Below are 5136 nucleotides of genomic sequence, written 5' to 3'. Positions count from 1 at the left end.
CCCTTTGCAGGAAGTGACTTGGGAGGGAGGGGCTCTTGTTCTGAAAGACCGGTGTCCCCCCCCCTTCTGTCCTCTCCTCTGTAGGAATTCGGCTCAGTTCCTTTTAACCCTTGGCAAGCCGAGCGCCCCAAACTCATCCCCACCCCCCTCTCTCTGCGTTTTCGTCCTCCAGAGCCGGAGCGCAGGAGCCCCCCGCATTGCTCCCCCCCATGCTGTGTTTTGGGGGATCTGAGCTGGTCTCTCCCTTGGCCAGAAAAAGCTTGCAGGGGAAGGGTGCCCCCCCCCCGGCTGCATCTCCTTTCATCCCCATCCTTGCCTCCTTCTTAGCTAAAATAAAAAAATTCCTTCCTGTAGCACCTTAAAGACCAACTGAGTTAGTTCTTGGTATGAGCTTTCGTGTGCATGCACACTTCTTCAGATACACTGAAACAGAAGTTGCCAGACCCTTCTATATAGTGAGAAGGTGGGGAGGGGTATTACTCAGAAGGGTGGTGGGAATTGGAGATTGGCAGATAGCTGAGATGAGCCTGTTGACGACTTCTTAGCTGTAGCCAAAACCAGACAAGAAGGAACCAGATCCCACGTGCAGCTGAGTCCCGTTCACGGGTCGCCCTTCCCCGCAAGGCTGCGGGCGTGGCGAGTTGAAGGGTGGGGGGGTGGAAGGGGGGGTATACGGGGGAGTCCCACCCCTTTAAGGCAGCGTGCCTGTCCCACCCCCTTCCTTCCTTCCTTCCAGTCTTCTGGGGGCCTGATCCTGGACGCCCAGGAAGACACCTCTGCCACTGTAATCCACTGGTCTACAGATGCCTGAGAGGGTTGAGACTCTGGGGAAATGTCCTGAGGGTCTGAAGTCCCAGGTCCTAGGTAAAGGGACCCCTGACCGTTAGGTCTAGTCGTGGCCGACTCTGGGGTTGCGGCGCTCAGCTCGCTTTATTGGCCGAGGGAGCCGGCATACAGCTTCTGGGTCATGTGGCCAGCAGGACTAAGCCGCTTCTGGCGAACCAGAGCAGCGCACGGAAACGCCGTTTATCTTCCCGCTGGAGCAGTACCTATTTATCTACTTGCACTTTGACGTGCTTTCAAACTGCTAGGTTGGCAGGAGCAGGGACTGAACAACAGAAGCTCACCCCATTGTGGGGATTCGAACCACTGCTCTTCTGATCAGCAAGTCCAAGGCTCTGTGGTTTAACCCACAGTGCCACCCATATCCCTCAGGTCCTAGATAGCGGTTCCCAAACACTTTAGGGCCGCTGCCCCCCCAACACCCCAGTGCCTCCTGCCAGATAAAAGCATTATTCAGAATAGCCGTTTGCACAACCCACGAAGAAAGATAAAAACAATAAAATTCTAAACAGCAACGGCTGCATTTATTCAAAATCCAATTAAATATACGTAGTTTAATTAACTCATGACAAAACCAATGAACCTGATCAAGTGGTATCAGCTTTTCAAAGTCTGGGAGTTTACACTGCCACCCCTTTGCCTCTTAGTGCCCCCCAGGAACAAAACCCTTCAGGGGGGTGTTGCCCATTTTGGGGACGACTGTCCTAGAGGAGGCACAGGTTTTAAGTGTTGAGGTGGAGCATTCAAGGGGCACAGCCTAAGGTTAGCGAATAGTGAGCCACATCCATTGGTAATTCCAGGCCACCCCTGAGACAACTTGTATGTTGTAGTTTTCTAAAAAGGGGGGATTATATGTATATCCTAACCCATAAATACGATATTATTATCATAATACTAATGTAAACATCTTTAGTCTACTATATTTTGTATTAAAAAGGTAAAGGGACCCCTGACCATTAGGTCCAGTCGTGGCCGATACTGGGGTTGCGGCACTCATCTTGCTTTATTGGCCAAGGGAGCCAGCGTACAGCATCTGGGTCATGTGGCCAGCATGACTAAGCCACTTCTGGCGAACCAGAGCAGCGCACAGAAACTTGTACCTTCCTGCTATTTATCTACTTGCACTTTGACGTGCTTTCGAACTGCTAGGTTGGCAGGAGCAGGGACCGAGCAATGGGAGCTCACCCCGTCACGGGGATTCGAACCGCCAACCTTCTGATCGGCAAGTCCTAGGCTCAGTGGTTTAACCCACAGTGCCACCCGCATCCCTTTATTGTTAGTAGGTAGGTGTAAAAAGTATTCCCTGGCTTTCTAGTTTCTATCACTTGGTCCAGAGTCAATACACCTGTTTCCATTAATTTTTTCCATAGTACCATCTTTTTAGCAATTTTTAATATAGGGTTTCCCCACAGGGCAAGTTTGGCATGCGAGTATACATCAACTTTATTTATATTAGACAACATGTTCCATACCTTTCTAACTGACTTAGTTGTTTCTAGAGTCACCTGGGATTTCAAATATTTTGATCCTAGTACAGTGGTACCTCTGGATACGAACAGGATCCGTTCCGGAGCCCCGTTCGCATCCAGAAGTGAACGCAACCTGCGTCTGCGCATGTGCAGGTCGCGATTCGCCACTTCCGCGCATGCACATGACGTCATTTTGACCGTCTGCACATGCGCGAATGGCGAAACCCAAAAGCGATCAACCTGAAGCACATTTAACCCGAGGTATGACTGTATTCTCCAGCCCACCAAAGGGGCTGTATGTGCATATTCTAAGGTCACCCACGTCGGAAAATTAAGACCAACAATGAGTTTCCAGTATTTAATACATGACAGTAGATATGTATAAAGTAGATAAGTATAAAGTAGATAAATATAAAGGCATTTCCTAAACAAGGAGTTTATCATTTGAAAACATGAGATATAGAAACTGCAAGTCCTCTCAAAATATAAATTAATCTGGGAATTATATTCATTTTGAGAGCATTCCACCTTCTCCAAAGTGTAAGGTTCAATGACTTCTGTATATCAATATATGAAGAAATCTCTTTTATTATTTTATTTATATTAAGTGTGACTTATTTTTTTATCTCTTGGTATTAAGTTGCCTATATATTGTAGAGATTTGGCAAATCTGGAATTGATATTCCTTGAAGAAATGTGCAATCAGATTTTGGCCTACTGGCATCAATTCCGATTGGACCAATTAACAGAATAATAGAATAGAATAACCTGATATTTTACCAAAAGCATCTATCATTTGAAATAAGCAATAAAACTAGATTATATTCAAATGTATTGTGAACTACTCTGTGAATCTCAGTGTTGTCTCATGGTGAAAGCCAAGCGTTCTAAGCAGATATTAAAAAGCGATGGCGAGATAGGACATCCTTGTTTGGTTCCTCAGGCCTGAGGAAAGGTGGCAGAGAGATTACCATTCTCTTTGACTCTTGACGTAGGTGCTTCATAGATTACTTTAATTCCTTTTAAGATATCCAAAGGAAATTCAAATTTAAGTAAAGCTGCTTCCATGCACTGTTTACGGATTTTGTCAAAAGCCTTTTCAGCATCTAGCGATATAATTACAAACTGGTCTTTATCTTTATTTTGATCTACCAAATCCACCACTAATCTAATATTACCTGCAGTTTGTCTCGCTTTTATAAAGCCGGTCTGGTCACCCTTGACTGGCTATTACCTGATGAATTTGCTAGAGTCCTTCCCAAAGTGTCCAAAGCTCTTGGAAAAAATCCTCCATAAACTTAGTTGCTTGAGCCAGAGTAGGAGAATTGGTAACCCCATTACAATCCATGAGAGTTGAGATTCCAAAATAGTGAGGCTTTTACTTGAGTTGATTTCACACAAGACAAGATGCATGTTCTCCCTCTGCTGCTGGCTTTCTAGCTGCGGCCTTGAAGCACACTCCTCCGATCCTCTGCCTGGAGCTGATCCTGCCTTCCCTTCCTGACAGCTGGGGACCTGAGCACTAAGGAAGTTCTGCGGCTGGTGCAGTGGTCAGTTTCCCTTGGATAGAACACCCATGTACCACTCAAAGACTTTTCATTCTTCCACTCTCCCTTCTCCTCTTCAGCAGTGCAATGCAGCAGCAGCAGCAGCGGCCAAAATAGCTGATCCTATTCTAGGCTGCAACAACCGAAGCGCAGTGTCTGGATTGAGGGAAGAAATAGTCATGCTGTATTCTAACTTGGATAGACTCCACCAGAGTTCTGTGTCCAGTTTTGGGCACCACAATTTAAGAAGGATATTGGCAAGCTACAACATGTGACCAAGATGATCAAGGGTCACATGGAAGATGGAGCAAGCTTGTTTTCTGCTGCTCCAGAGGGTAGGATCCAAATGGCTACACATCAGGAAGAAAATTCTGATGGTGACCTCTCCTTCCTTGCAGGTTCATCACCAGAGGTTAAACGACTATCTGTCAGGCATGCTTCAGCAGACATTCCAGCATTGCCATGGCCCTGGTAGTCCCTTCCAACTCTACAATTCTCTGTTTCTATGCCTCTCCTGATAGGCATCCTTTGATGGGAAGCGGGATTGTCACACTCATTGAAGCTCTTTCCGCATTGCAATAACTGAATGGTTTCCCCCTTTATGAATTATTTGATGGGAAGTGAGTTGGGCTCTCTGTCCACATTCTGAGCACCGTTATGCTTTGTCCCCTGTGGGAATTCTTCCATGGGCTGTGAGACTTGTCTTCCGGGCAAAGCTCTTCCCACATTCCAAGAACTTATATGGTGTCTCCTCCCTGTGAGTTCTTTCATGTGAAGTGAGACTTCTCTTCTAACTGAAGCTCTTATATGGCTTCTCCGCTGTATGAATTCTTTTTTTTTTTTAATCTTTTTTAAGATTTTTATTTTTTAACAATGTCTATAATCATTGCATTACATACAGATTTCAATTTTCCCCTTCCCTGCGGACTTCTCTAAACTTCCATCACTGGTTATTACATCTTATATTACATTCTGCTGTTTATATTTACTTCTATATTGTCATATTAAGTGTCCTATTTTTTGTAAAGAAAATTGCAAATGTTTATTTAAATCCTGCCAATGACTCTTTTTGTTGTTTCTGCAGATATGATGTAAAAGGTTCCCATTCTTTTTCAAAGTCCCTATTGTCTTTTTCCCGACAGTTTATCTGTTAGCTTTGCCAACTCTGCATAGTTCATCAGCTTCTCTTACCTTTGTTCTGTAGCCTTATGAGGCTTTGCCCTCGGGTGGGGGAAAATATTGCGCCCGGGAAAGGGAAAATGGGAGTCAACAGACAC

At 45.4% G+C, this 5136-nt stretch overlaps 1 long non-coding RNA gene across 1 annotated transcript in view; it reads left to right on the top strand.

Moving 5' to 3' along the window:
• The window catches only part of LOC308569807, a 109503-nt gene extending 104413 nt beyond the window's left edge, over positions 1 to 5090 (top strand). Inside the window, exon 2 of the long non-coding RNA XR_014000873.1 lies at positions 4140 to 5090. This is a non-coding gene — a long non-coding RNA (uncharacterized lncRNA). The remainder of the gene's footprint in view (positions 1 to 4139) is intronic.
• Positions 5091 to 5136: the final 46 nt, after the last annotated feature.

Source organism: Podarcis bocagei (genome assembly GCF_964188305.1).
Source record: "Podarcis bocagei genome assembly, chromosome: 12".
Taxonomy (NCBI): Eukaryota; Metazoa; Chordata; class Lepidosauria; order Squamata; family Lacertidae; genus Podarcis; species Podarcis bocagei.
The sequence above is the reverse complement of the archived record's forward strand: the minus strand, read 5'-3'. Positions and strand labels throughout refer to the sequence as shown.